This window comes from Pleurodeles waltl, chromosome 10 (assembly GCF_031143425.1).
Source record: "Pleurodeles waltl isolate 20211129_DDA chromosome 10, aPleWal1.hap1.20221129, whole genome shotgun sequence".
In the NCBI taxonomy this organism is placed as follows: Eukaryota; Metazoa; Chordata; class Amphibia; order Caudata; family Salamandridae; genus Pleurodeles; species Pleurodeles waltl.
The window spans coordinates 490,859,658-490,874,806 of NC_090449.1; the positions used below are offsets into that span (position 1 = coordinate 490,859,658).

Consider the following 15,149-nt stretch of genomic DNA (forward strand, 5'->3'; position numbering starts at 1 on the left):
CATCAGTCTTACGGTCCCTAAACACAACTAAGAGCAGCCTAAGTGCTGGCTTTACTGATATCACACTGTCCATGGCTGTGGAAGGCCAATAAAACTGGTGTGGCCCTTACCAAATCCCACGCTTATCCTTCAGTGAAGCAACACATTTACATTATTATCTTTTATAATACAAAATGGGACCCATTGTGTAATCTGAATTTAGGTGTGTAACACATTAACATTGAAGTCAGACAAATGCTTTGGGGAAAAAAGCAGAAGGTTAAGGATTACCCTATCTCTTTGCAAACAAATATAATGCTCTTTAGTAAACAGTGATAACAGCTTAGTTATACACCAGCCAGTGATAACCAAATGCCTCAGGGTGCCCTGTGCTCAAAGGGCTTACAGGTCACAACCGATAAACTTAACTCAAATTCAAAAGAAGTCTTTGAGCTACATGAGCCCACTTAAAAACCAAAACTTAGTAGGCAAGATGCTTGAAAGGACATTATCCTGGGATGTGAAAAGGATTACCCTTTAATGAAAGAGCCCCAAAGCAAACTCTGGGCCATCTGTTCTTGGACCTCTGTTGCATAGAGCGACCATAAGCAGCTTGCTCATTTTCAATTCGTATTTTGCATAGCCTCAGATGTTTGTAAACTAGCTATTCAGGAACTGGGTGTTTCAGAGAAGAAAAGATACCCCCAAAGGACAAGACAGCTCAGGGTAGGCAGGAAAGGTATGATCATGCACCAAGACCTCTTGGTCTTTAGGAGAGGAATCTGGATCAGCTGGTGTCGCTGGTACTCAATAGAGTGAATCAAAACACATAATATCTGTCATTCCTGTTCAACAGGAGTCTATTCTTTAGGGATCAATTCCCTCTTGGCCAACAAGAATCATACAAAGGTTGGTCTCCAAAGCAAAGGTTTTCATTTCTGCCTCTTGCCACACAATCAGCAAATGAGGAGACAGCTCTTGATATAGCTCCCATTTGAAAAGGCACATGGGTCAACCTGTTCTACATGCCATTTTGGCATCAGAACATTTCCCTGCCATGGGTTGATAGCCATATGCCTTCCTTGTTAAGACTACTTTAAATGCTGCAGTGCCCAGAGGAAAAGCATGCCAAGTGTCACCTTCCTTTTTGAACATAATACATAGGTGGTCTCTTAGTAAAGACAAAATATTTCTGCTCTGTACTTTTGGTTGAAAGGCATTCTGGGTTAAATTAATGGATTTTAACTACAGGACATTTACGTGCATGATTGGTCTGTTGTTGATTATAAGCTGTGAATAATAATGGAGAGTGGGCTAACTGTATAAATACAGAAGAATTTGCAATTGGCAAATGCTTTCATTGAGGTAGGGGAAGAGACGTCCATCAGAAATTTGTACCTATACGCCTAACCTGCAAGGGTCAAGAATATATGATCTAAAATAAGGACTAAGTCTGGCAAGCCACCCTTCTGGTTTCAAACTGCACAATGTTATACCACATGCAGCGAGTATAGTGCATCTTGATCCTGGCCAAAGGAACCACCAGCAAACAGCACACTATAAGATCTAGATATCCCGAAGATACTAAGACATAGTAGATGGGTGGTTGAAATGTCACAAGGAACATTTCAAGTAAGTTTCCAGAGGAAGGAAGATTTAACTCCACCATGTGTTGATAACGCCTTCCATGGAATTGAAATGAATGTGCTGAAGGGAGTCAGAGCTGAAATAACCTGTATGACAAGCCCTCGATGATCAGATGATCATTCACATGGTTGAGTAAGATGAACGCATAGTTCTTGAAGGGGAAAGAGGAAGGAGCAGGCATGATCAGTCAGTAAACCAAAGGCCTATACACAAAAACACTCTGCTGACAACGAACGTAGGCAAGACGTTGTAAGCCAATAATATCTTTTATTGGTAAATTTGTAGTAAAGATGATACAGGTAAACTGAGTGCATAAGACACCTTCCACTCCCAATGATCCCCACATACATTTCTTCATTCTCTTCTAGAATCTTATAAACACCAATAGAAAGGACACTTAAAACAATCAGGTTATAGAATGTCCTGACTGCCAATGCTAGCCAATACTAGGTCATAACAAACACCTAACAAAGACACAGCTATATGACAATACCATGCATCTTCCCCCTTTTCACGAAACAACCCCTCAGACATTACACACACAACAGATAAAGTAAAGAACCTATTCAACTAATCTCTTAGGAATTCATTTTACATGTGAAAGTTTCTGTAACAGATTAACGAGATCTACAGGTTGTAGACGGTTCCCATTAACATGGGATTCATCTTTCTAAACTGTTTTGACTAACACGGTCACTCACATCACTGTGTTTGTCTTTACACACCTTTGCCACACAGGACAAATTCCACCACTGGCCAGTAGAAACCAGAACCGAATTGCCACACACTTCCTTCACCTGAATGGGTCCTCTAAATTTAGACAAACCCTTCCTCAGCAGCAATGGGACTTTAATACGAACACAATCTCCTACTTGCACAACCATAGCATTCTTTAAAAAAAATATATTTGTTATTAGTTTTCATCAAGTCAAGCAACAAATCCTTGTCATGCAACCAATGAAGCAGTGAAGACATTAAGGGTGTACAAGATACATTAAATTATATCATAAGACTCAGTACCATCAATGGGAATTCTGGTAAAGTGGGTATTATCTCTGTTGAGGGGCTAGAAACACAGTCACTAACAACTTCACTGACTGAATCTTTCGGGGCTTATGCATGTTTGTGCGTCAAGGTTATAATAAGCGATCCAGTAGCCCCATATTTTACTAAATTTACAGGGACAACTTCTACTTGTGCATACCACAATTTCTGCCACCATATACATATCTACCTCCTCTCTTCCATTCAGATATAGTCGGGCCTCCGAGGCCCCTCCACCTCCCACTGTTAAGCAATGACTCTTTTCGCAATCAATTGGGCCAGGTTACAAAACATCAGCTACCTGCAGGGGAGGTTTATGTCCCCTGGGATCCCCCGAAGGATATATCTGGGGTCTTCCAGCAGTTCAGCGTCAAAGATATTCCCCAACTCAGTTAACAGGGCTTTCCATTATGGGCATAATACCGGGCAAGAACAGTGTGTGAAAATAGTCTCCCTTGTGGTCTCCACATCTCAGGAAGTAAAGAAAGGCTGCCTGACACATAGCATAGAGGTGTGTTCTGTTATAGTAAATTCGGTGTAATATCTTAGGCTGGATAAAGCGCAGTCTAACCTTGATTGCTACTACTCTAGGGAACATAAGGGCCACCTCCCAGTCCTATCATTACTTCTCAGGTAGATCTCAGTTATGCAAGTGTGTCAGATATGTTATTATTAAGTGTTTTATATATTAGTGAGACCGCTTTTTCAGGTCTTTTCCCCTTCGGTAATCTGCCCTCCAAAGGCGAATACTCCCGCAAGTCTGTCGGTATGGATTCTGCTCTCTATGCATGGTGGAGCTGGAGGTATCGGAAGCGTTGTGTACCCCGGAGGTGGTATTCCTGCTGTAGGGCGGGGAAGGTTATCAAGTCCCCCTCTAGCAGTAAGTCACCTACTTTAAAGATTCCTATGGTGTCCCAGTCCGTGAAAACTTTTAGTTTAGTAACCTCTTTGACTAAAGTGTCTATCCATAAGGGAGTCTCTCACGTGATTTTACCTGTCAAGCGAATGCACTTGGATGCTTTATGCCAGATCTCGATCACTGTTGCAGGTAGGGGGAGTCGAGCTCCTCTGCCCCCGTATAGATAATGTAATTGGGGTCTAGCCTGAAATTATGTTCTTTCCAGTGCATAAGTAGAATGAGTCCCCTCCATGTAGCTCCAGTCATTTATTACCAGTAGATAAGACGCCCAATAGAATGCTCGGAGGACAAGAAGGGCGATCCCTCCATTGTGGCAGTTTCTCTGTAGTGTCTGCAGACTTATTTGGGGATGCCTGTCTTGCCAGAGGAGTCGTCTTTGTCCCCTGTCTATTTTCAGGAAGAGCTCATCATACAATTTGTAGTAGCAATTCTGTAGGGCGTAAATAAACTTAGGAAGTGTAATAATTTTGAACATGGCAGCTGTGCCCATGATCGTAAGAGGGAGTGTCTTCCAAGGATCACTATCTACTCTGAAGTCTGACACTATTTTGCCCACATTACGGCTAATACTACACTCAGCGTTGCAGGTCGCAAAAATACCCAGAAAATGGAATCCCTCCTGGGATATTCACAGTCTACCTGTCAGATCACTTAGTGCGGATAGCTCGGTTTCGGTCAGTTGATTATGATAGAGGACTGATTTATCTTGGTTTATGGTGTGCTGACCATAATCACCAAAGGCCCGGAACATGGCGGGAAGAGAAGTATGTGGGTGGGATATATCAAGAAGAGTATCATCTGCATAGAATGATATCTTCTCCTTCACAAGGGCGAAGCTAGAGGTCTGAAATCCTCGCATCAGTAGATTATCGCGTATATGGCAGGCCAGGGGTTCCAACTTGAGCGCTAATAAAAGGGGTGAGAGAGAGAGCGCAGCTCTGTCGGATGCCCTGTTGGATATTAAATTAATTTGACATCACTCCGTTAACTTGCACTGCTGCATAGGATTCTCTACACAGCAGCTCCACCCATGCCAATAATTTTTCTCCGAATCCCACCCATTGAAAGGTAGCCATCGTAATGGGTCAATGTACTGCATCAAAGGTCTGTTCATCATCTAATGACACAAATATATGGGGATCTGGGCAGAACTCCACTGTGGTCATCCAGTTATGGAGTCGTCGGAGGTTACCTCTGGTGGATCGTTTAGGCATAAACCCCGACTGGTCTTGGTGAATAAGGAGGAGACTACTCTCGAAAGTCTGGTGGCCAATATGATGGCGAGCACTTCAGTTTCAACATTCAGCAATGAAAAAAGGCGGTACGAGCCACATGCTGTTGAGAGTTTCCCAGTTTTATGTATGACTGCTCCGTGGCTCCCCACAGGTCCAGAGGCAGGAACCCCTTTTTCAGTGCTGTCATATATAAACTATGAAGGAGAAGAGCCAACAAGTCAATCTGCTTCTTGAAGAATTCTGTGGGAAGGCCTTTGGGGCCCGGGGTCCTGCCCGTGGCAAGTTTCGCCACTGCTGTTCTCACTTCCGTGAGGAATCTCTCTTCATCTAAGGATTCCTTATTATCTGCTGACAGCACAGGGAGAACGATAGTGTCAAGATAGTCCTCTATTTGGTGTTTATCTACCGGGGGCACTCTCTATAAGGAGCCGCATAAAATCAGGCAAATTAATCTGCTATCTCCTTATCCGTCACGTATTGGGTGTCTTCCGGCCCTTTAACTGAGCCACCCATCTTGTCTCTAGCAGACTTCATCTATATGATGTGGTGGGGCCCACATCTGCAGGGGTTTTGGTGTGAAGTCCTTACGATGCTACATGCAACCCTGAGCTACACATTGGAGAATTCAGTGGAGACCTGCCTTTTGGGGGACTTCCCTAGGGCAAGCCTAAAGAAAGTATGGAATATGTTTATAGATCTGGCTCTGATACTGCCTAAAAGGAGAATTGTCTTGGCCTGGAAGTCAGCGTAGGTTGGCCTAGGGTTGAGACATGGGGCAGGGACATTACGCTATGGGCCAGGGCTGAGGCGAGGGTGTTGCAGAGAGAGGAAGCCTACATGGTCCACAGACACCCCTTGGCAAGATTTGTGATTGGAGGTGGTGGACGAGTGGTAGCACTCATCGGAAGTGGAGATTGTGACTGGAGGTGCTGGAGACATGGCCAGACAGACTGTTCATGGGAATCCGACACAGGGGGGCTGCGTGTAGGTGGGGGGGGGGGAAGTGGTCTGGCCCGGGTGACCTTGGAGTCTTCTTTGACACCCCCCACCTCTGTTCCTCCACTCCCATCTTCTATTCTCCTGCTTTGGTTTTTCCCCTCCACTTGTGCGAGATTGGGGTGCATGGTTGTCTCAGCCATGCAAGCAGCTTTCCTGCCTTGTCACCCGTGTCACACAGACTGTAACCATAGCATGCTTGAGCCTTTTCCTAAAACTCTGACCTTAGCCCTACAAAACTTCATCACTCTCAGCTTTCACCTTTTCAGACAAAACCTGAACATTAACACATGAATCAAGACCATAAAACATCCATAAAGGAGATATACATTCCCTCACACTCCTTCCCCCTCAATATTTCAAACGGAAACTGTCCTGTAACAGAGTGCAGAGTAGTACAATATGCCCATATGGTATCCCTGATAGCATCCGTACAATCAACATACAATCAACATGAGACTTCAACGCACTTTGAATGCATTCCACCAAGACTGTGTTAACCCTTTTCATTTTGGAGTGCGTGTGTGTGTGAACTCATTTTTCTGTTAAAATTCTTGCATGATTGCACAAGAGAATTGTACTCCATTGTCTGATAGTACTTCAGCCGGGGTACTCCCTGTAGAAAATGACTCTTTAGAAAACAGATGGCACTTGTAGTATTGGGTTCAGCAACCCTCTTCCCTTCCACCCATCTTGACAAACGGTCCCCCATAACAACCAAATGCAGCATGCCCACTGGCAATACATGGAAAGCGCCCCCTCCCCATCCCCCAAAAAATAAATAAAGAAATTAATGAACGCATTTTTTCATACTGTCTTAGGACAAAGGGACACTAGGTTCTGGATCTGAGGTAACCAAATGTTTATCACTAAGACAACATTGTTAAAAAACACACAATATCGCCCACTACACGATCCATGCATGGCCACAAATGTGTGCTCATCACACACATTTTAATGGCAGTCATACCTAAGCGCCCTGCATGCGCTGTTACCATAATTCTTAACCTGAAGCATGCAGGAGGAATTAATTTGTCTCCTCAGACCAGAATGCCACTTTCCAAAGACTACTCTTCTGCAATTTTTGAGAATGGTTGCAACATACACTGTCACTTTTTCTTCAACCCTCTTCAGGACAAAATGTATAAACTTTTATTTAACAACTTATTTTTATTGGCATTTAGTACGCAAATACAGTCAATGCATAGCCCTCACACACAGTGAAATCATCAATATTGCCTTAATGTCCTGAATGTGGCACAGATATTGTCTCACTACTCCCATAGTCCTGATGGAATGGTGGACAGTAGGTATGAAGTCCTTGTCTGCACAGTGTGGCCACAATTCCCCAGGGTATGTGCAAACTGGATGTGGCTGATAGACTCAAGAGTAGTATCTGTCCACGTATGTTGACTGGGGCAGTCCTCTGGTGTTTTCCAGCCCGAGGAGAGGGAGTCCGGGGAGGTCTGCGAGGTTTCTGCTCAGCGGCGCGGGGAGCAGGCGGCGGGGGCACCCTGAGCACAGAGGAGGCACTGACAGCAGCCGCAGCATCGCCGGGACCTTGCTACGGGGAGACCCTCGACTGCGGCGCTGCCTGGCACCAGCCTGCGGACCCCGCCTGCTTCACCTGCAGGCAGCCTGAGCACCCTGCCTGCATCCCCGGCTTCGCTGCCCGAGCGCCCTGCCTGTACCGCCTGCATCACCGGTAGCACTGCCGGGCCGACTCTCCCGCTCGCACCCGGACAGCGCCAGGATCCGGCGCCTGCTCGCAACGCTGCCAGGAGGCACCCACCCCTCCAGTGCCCCAGAGTCTCCCGGACCGCTCCCACTGGATAAGCGGAGAGGACCTGATCTTCGCCGGGGCTCGGCCCCCCCAAGCCAAGGAAAGGGAACTTTTTTCTGCGCTTGAAGCTCCGAGCCCGTGGCGAATGGTGGGAATCTCCAACCCGCTCCAGTTATTTAAGGGTTTATGGAGTAATGTGAATAGCAGACGTGACATCCATCTTTCCTGAATCTTCAGGCTGCTCCGAAAGGGAAGCTACGCCGAGCGGGTAGGCGCCGGTGCCCCTGTCTATCTGGTCCCCCTCTTGTATTTTGAACTAATAAGGCCGGAGGTGGAGCACGAGAACCCCGAGCGGCGGGGGCTTAACCAAGGCACAGAGAAACCAAGCATTCAGAGGAACAACACCCTGGCAATAGTACAGTCAGCTCCTCCAGCGTTACTAGAGGCAACGGAACTGGAAACGTCCTGGTTGGTTATTTACGTCACGAGGCCAAGTCAGAGATTACAGTGAATTTACCTACGCCCGCATCGTGCTGCATACCTGTGTGCCCCTCTGGTCCTCGGGGCTGCTGTTCCTTCTGCTGGCCTCCATGTCTCCCCCCCCCCCCCGCCGTCGCCTGACATCGCGACCGCTGTGTGGGGGGAGCGTTTGGCGGGACAGGACGAGACTACATTACCCAGGTCCCCCTGCGCCCCGGAAGCGGAGCCAACGTATTTGCGCGCCCGAAGGCGCTATTAAACTGATCCTGCCCCTGGCTGAGCGGGACCACGCCGCGCTAAGCCCGGGGAAAGGGCGGGCCATTGTGAGGCCGTTAGGGGGCCGGAAGGGGTCGGGTTGGGCCAATTCGCTAAGCTGTTAATTGCTTCTATTTAATCCGACAGCGCTTTAGTAAGCTGTATACTTGGGCTCTATTTAATTGAGTTATTGTGTCTTCTGGGTCACATACACTTGTTGTTCTGTGTTATTGCTGATATATGTAGGTGCCCTATACCTTGTTACGATATAAAAGCTCTGTGTAGGACAGGGCTATAAAATTAGACAGTCCATCGAGTATTTTATCAATACTAGTAGTGGTTGCTATATATGTGAGGGTGGTGTAGAATGGCTAAAAATATTTCCACCCTGGATAATTACTTGGTTAAAATGGTGAGCAAGATAAACATTGATAGAAGGAAATCCTTAGGGAAGGAGACCACCTCAGAAATGTTCTGTTCTGTAGACGATGGTAGTGGTTCTATTGTGGTGGATCCCCTTAATATTGAAGCTTTCCCTTTGGAAAACCCAGCCATTATACCCTTAGTTTTAGAACCACCAATTCAAGACCCATCGGAGCCCCCGAGTGAGTCTGTATTGTCTCACTCTCCTCCTAAGAGAGCTGTTAGAAAATGCAGAAAAACGCAAATCAAGCGGGGGAACATACATCTTAAACCAACGATAGAATATGGTCATAGAAGTAATGTAGCTAATAACGAGATTACAATTAATAATACAATTAATAAGGACGATGAGAATTGTGATCTCTTGGGTCACATAGTTAAGCTATTTGAGGAAAAACTAGACCATATGACTAAACCTCTTATGGAAAAAATGTAATTGTTATCTATGGAGGTATCTAGGCTGGGTGGTCTTTTAGATAAGATGTGTAAGGAACAGACTATGAAACAGTCTGAGCTACCCGTCCAATTCGGTAACTCTGCACAATTGGTTGTAGCCCAGAGGTCATGTTTACCATAACCTAGGGAGCCACCATGTATGGTGGCTAGTACCTCTCATACGAAAGCAGCTGCATCTAATATTGCGAGGTACACTACTCCCGTGAACAGACCAAATCATATTAATCTTCCACCTGATTGTGAACCTTATGACATAGTCCTTTCGAATGTTCCTCCCTTAGACCCAACAGCAACGAATTTCCGTGAGGAATCACATGATTCTCTCAAACGGAAATCAGTTGCTTGATTAAATAAAAATTGTGGTTTCCCCCCACATCTATCCGATCATATACTGTCTACTAGACGGGTACCATGGATCGGAAACGCGAGGAAAAAATGTAAGGGGGATTGTGTAATTGTTAATTTTAGGCACCCTCAACATGTTGAGACTGTTCTTCTTAGAGCAGCTTCTTTGGATGTAGAGGAGTCTGACGTGGGTGTGCACCCCTTGGGTTATTTTTATAGACATTTAGCCAGTACATCAGAATTTTCTAAAAAACACAGACTCTTGACTAATAGAAGAAACACAAATTTTTATACTCCAATTGAAAATAGATTTTCGGTATTGAGTACTTTGGATGAAAACGATTGACTCCCACGAGCAGGGGAATTTATCACAGAAATGTTAGTATATACCCAGACGTGGGAACAAAAACAGAGTATAGAATATTTAGAACCGAAACTTATAGTACCTTCGAGCCCCAGAAATCCAAGGACAGTTAAACTGGTAAACAGCGTTAAATCTCCTTATTCTATTTTGAGTGAGGTAATCAGTTTGGGCGTACCTGATAAGTGCCTCACAGTGTCTAGGGAGGGTAATGACGTTAGTAAAGACTATAATCAAGACAAAGAGTTAAATCCTTTAGTTGGACTAGAGGATGTTACAGAAAAAGACAACTTACCTATAGTATTAGATTCACCCTGTGTAAAAGGGAAAACAAATATTAGACTGATATCTTGGAATATAGCTGGCTTAGCCAGGAACCTTGAGGATGTGGTATGGTGTTCCTATATTGAGAATTACGATATCATATTCCTACAGGAAACTTGGATGGTCGAAACCCCCCATAGGTTGGGGTATAAAACATACTGTTCTTATGCTATTCCATCAACTAGAGGTAGAGCCAAAGGGGGACTGGTTATCTGGGTTAAAGTGACTCTAGAAATAGATGTCACCCAATTATCCATCCCCTCTCCGGACCTACTAGGCCTTAAAATTGATACAAGAGGGAAAGAAACTATACATTTAATAAATATATATAATAGACCGTCCCCATCTAACAAGGAATCAGAGGTGGTAGAACTCCTGGATTCCTTTTTAGATTCATTAGGAGATAATGCAAAGGTGTTAGTTGGTGGGGATTTTAACTGTAAATATGAGCCTGTCTTGGGGTTGGAAAAATTACTTGATGAACAAGATGCTGCTAATGATATCCTGCCCTTAGAATCTGTAAATTCAGTTAAAAGCACAAAAGCCGCCTTACAGATTTTACAGTTGACTGTGGTACATGATCTAAGGGCTTGTAATGGTCGATTTCGATCAGACAGACCAGCGGCCCCAACCTATTTTAAGGGGAATTCCAGGTCACATATAGATTTTGTAATGGCTACCCGGAATATATGGGACCAATTAATCGATTTCAAGATAGACCATAGGACGGAGAGTGATCATTTCCCCCTCCAACTATGGCTAGACTCTCAATCATTTATTATTAGATCCGAAGAAGAGACCCTATTAAATACCACGGTCGCGGAGCTAGAGGTAACCAATAACAGGCGTGCTCTAAGATGGCCATATATCTTGGGAACAGAAAAGACGCTGATAAATATTTACAATGTATTTACTGAAACGGTAGGAGACTTACAGTCAGCAATAGTGGGAACACAAGGTGTTCTTGATTTACATCTTAAGCTGGTAGATGCACTAACTCCACTATTGAGTAAAATCTATAAAAAAGATGGTAATAGGATAAGGAACCATCTTGAGACAGCGAACCCATGGTATAATAAAGATTGTCGAATAGCAAAATCAAGACTGATCCAGGCAGTAAAATCCGGGAATTGTTTGGATATAAAAAGCGGTAGACTAGCCTACAAAAACACTATGGCCCAAGCTAAAAAAGCATGGGATGAAAATATTTGGGAGGATCTCTTGAATGCAGCTAAGTTACGGGATCAGAGCATGTTCTGGAATTTAATCGCTAAGGGAAATAAGCAGGGTAGATCAACAAAGGATATTTTCCTAGATGAAAATACTTGGTGTGATCACTTCACTAAGCTCTATGCTAACAAAAAGGAGAGTTTGCCCTTGGGGGACTATGAGACAAACTTAGAAATGAGTATTGCTCCATTAACTTTTAGTTTAGAAGAAACTAATAAGGCTTTATTAGCTGTGAAAATGGGCAAAGCCCCAGGCCCTGATAAAATTCCCGGCGATCTACTAAAATATGATGTGGATGTGTGGGGGCCTTATATAAATTACCTGAGTAATTCCATTGTGGCAGGCACACCGAACCCCGACTCATGGAAAGGGGCAGAAATCATAACAATTTTTAAAAAAGGTGATCGCTATGATCCAAGTAATTACCGCCCAATAAGTTTAATAGACATTTTTCAAAAGATATATGCCAGACACATTTTAAATAGGCTTTTAGATTGGATTGAAGAGACTAAAATAATAACCAAATATCAGGCTGGTTTTAGAATAAAAATCAGTATGGTTGACCAGGTGTTTAGGTTTATGTGCATCTGTTGGAAGTATATAAACATAAGGAAGGGTAGTCTCTATGTGGCATTAGTGGATCTAAGGGCCGCCTTTGATCTTGTTCCGCGCAATTTGTTGTGGATTACATTAAGGAACATGGCGGTCCCTGGGGAACTACTTAAAGAACTTATCAAGCTTCACACAGGGAACTATGCAAAAATTAGATGGGGAAAAGAAGGTGAAACCTCAAGGGCCATACCTGTAGACCGTGGTGTGCGCCAAGGTTGCGTGTTAGCACCTACACTCTTCACATTATATGTTAATGATATTCCGAGCTATTTAAGGAATTGTGTACATGACTCCCCGAAGCTAGGTGGTGAGCCGGTTACGGCATTATTATTTGCCGATGATACCATCCTTATTTCTCAAACTCCGAGAGGTTTGCAAAATTTGGTGGATTCTTTTCAGAAGTATTGTGTGGGGAAGGGGCTAGAAATAAATCCTACCAAAACTAAGTATATGTCCATAAACCCCAAGAAATCCCTCAGGAATAATCTGTCCTTGGAGAATCAAAAACTGGAACAGGTAGGGAGTTTTAATTATTTGGGGTTAATGCTGGATAGTAACCTGTCCTGGAAAGGACAGATGGATAAAAGCATCTTATCCCTTAAACAAAACTCAATGCCTATTTTAAAAGAACACGGAGCTAGTTATTCTAAAGCAATCTCGCCGGCACTTGAAGTATATAAAGAGAAGGCCCAATCGGCCGCCCTTTATGGTGCTGAACTCTGGGGCTACTATTGTAACAACAACTTTGGAAAAACGGAAAACCACTTTGTACGAAGGCTACTTAAAATACCGACAAGAACTCCTCTAGTCCCTGTTTTCCTTGATATTAATCTTAAAAGAGTAGACTATCAAGCATTATTAAGACCACTGCTGTATTGGGTCAGGTTATGGGTAACCCCAGAGTTGAGTGATTACAAGAGTGGATTGACTGAATTAATTCAGATAGATGGTCATATGAATACCCCTTGGTTAAAATATGTACCTAAGTGGTATGAGAGATCAGGTTTATCACACCCCAGAATATGACAACATGTTCCAGGAAATTTGTAAAGGACACTTTTTGGTCTTATGTCAACGGAGAGCTATTGCATAGTTCATCGATTGGTATTCTGACCTTGAATGTTTTTAACACAAAAGATTCACCTAAATTCGAACAATTTTTGGATGAGGTCGGTCCTCCACTGGCAAAAACACTATATCTACAGTTTAGGTATGGGGTCTTACAGATTAATGCTTACACATGCAATTGGGGAGGGGTAAAAGGTTGTGAATTGTGCACTCTCTGTACTTTAGGGGCTAAAGAAGATGTTGTTCATCTACTCTTCTTTTGCCCAGTATACAAGAAACCTAGGGATTGTTGGATCAAACCTGTTTGTAAATATGTGGGGGTCAGATCCTACAAAGAAGCAGAGCGCATATTTCAGTCTAATACTTCACAATTAGTGGTGTTTGGCACGAGTAGATTTTTATTTAATGCGTACCTTATCAGAAAACGACTTGGTCACAAACTGTAATATTTTGTTCGGTGGCCCGCTCTTCCCCTTCCTTGTAAAGGTATATGATGCACTGTTTCTTCGATCCAAGTTAATGAATTTTTTAGTTCTGGCTTTTAACTAATTTATAAATTGTTATTTATATTTTTATAAGCGGTACTGCTTAATCATGGAGACAACCATATATTTCTTGCCAACTGTATGTATTGTACCTTATATTTAATTGCGAAATGTATATATGTATGTTGTATTTATCTCTTGTCTTGACTTTAATGGCAATATTTGCCGAAATAAAGTTTAACGAACGAACGAACGACTCAAAAGTCCCAATCAGGACTCATTGCAAGGACTCGTCGCTGCCAACATGTCGGCCTATTCTACATGTGTGTCTAATAGGTAGACAGCTCCTATCTTGGCTCTCTAAACTTCCCTAAACAAACTATAAACTTCAAACTATTTCCTAGGGAAAATCGCTACTAATGCTGAAATGGGTGTTGGTGCCTTATTCACATCCCAATCTCGCACAAGTGGAGGCGAAAAACCAAAGCAGGAGAATAGAAGATGGGAGTGGAGGAACACAGGTGGGGGGTGCCAAAGAAGACTCCAAGGTCTCCCGGGCCAGACCACTCCCCCACCTACACGCAGCCCCCCGGTGTCGGATTCCCATGAACAGCCTCAGACTGGCCATGTCTTCAGCACCCCCAGTCACAATCTCCACTTCCGATGAGTGCTACCACTTGTCCACCACCTCCAATCACAAATCTGCTAAGGGGTGTCTGTGGACCCTGCAGGCTTCCTCTCTCTGCAACACCCTCTCCTCAGACCTGGCCCATAGCGTAATGTTCCTGCCCCATGTCTCAACTCTAGGCCAACCTACGCTGACTTCCAGGCCATGACAATTCTCCTTTTAGGCAGTATCAGAGCCAGATCTATAAACGTATTCCATACTTTTTTTAGGCTTGCCCTAGGGAAGTCCCCCAAAAGGCAGGTCTCCACTGATTCTCCAATGTGTACCTCAGGGTTGCATGTAGCCTCGTAAGGACTTCACACAAAAACCCCTGCAGATGTGGGCCCCACCACATCATATGGATGAAGTCTGCATCTAATGTCACATTTGGGGCACAATCTGGACTCACCCCCATAAATCGCTCCAACCCTAGGCGATGTCAAATATGTTTTGTGCGCACAGTTATACTTAATATACTTTAGCTGGGCAAAACAGGATATTTTCTAAGGGTATGCCAGCAGTCTCCCCTACTCAGCACCTGATAAGTCACGGCCTAAATTAGCAGTCCGGCATTTTCGAAGGGCCTCTAGAAGTTTCCCAGCCATAGTGTTCAGAGCCCTTTAGAACCATGTGATCAAGTGTCTCACTGTACCCATTGTCAAAAATTGCTGTAAAACTAGATGGGTTGCCTGTTTTGTGTCTCTCAGCCTCCAGAGGTCTTCAAATGTATGTGAAAGCAATGAGTTAGTGAAGAACTGGCCTGCCTGCGGAGATGTCGGCTCTATCAGATCCAGCAGTGGGGTGAGAGTGGCCAGCTGGTAGCAATCACTCACTGTTACT

General features: G+C 44.1%; 1 protein-coding gene across 2 annotated transcripts in view; it reads right to left on the reverse strand.

Annotated features, from left to right (window-relative positions):
• LOC138261646 (uncharacterized) overlaps positions 1-15,149 on the reverse strand; it is a 502,166-nt gene that overhangs the window by 336,451 nt on the left and 150,566 nt on the right. The window lies entirely within an intron of this gene.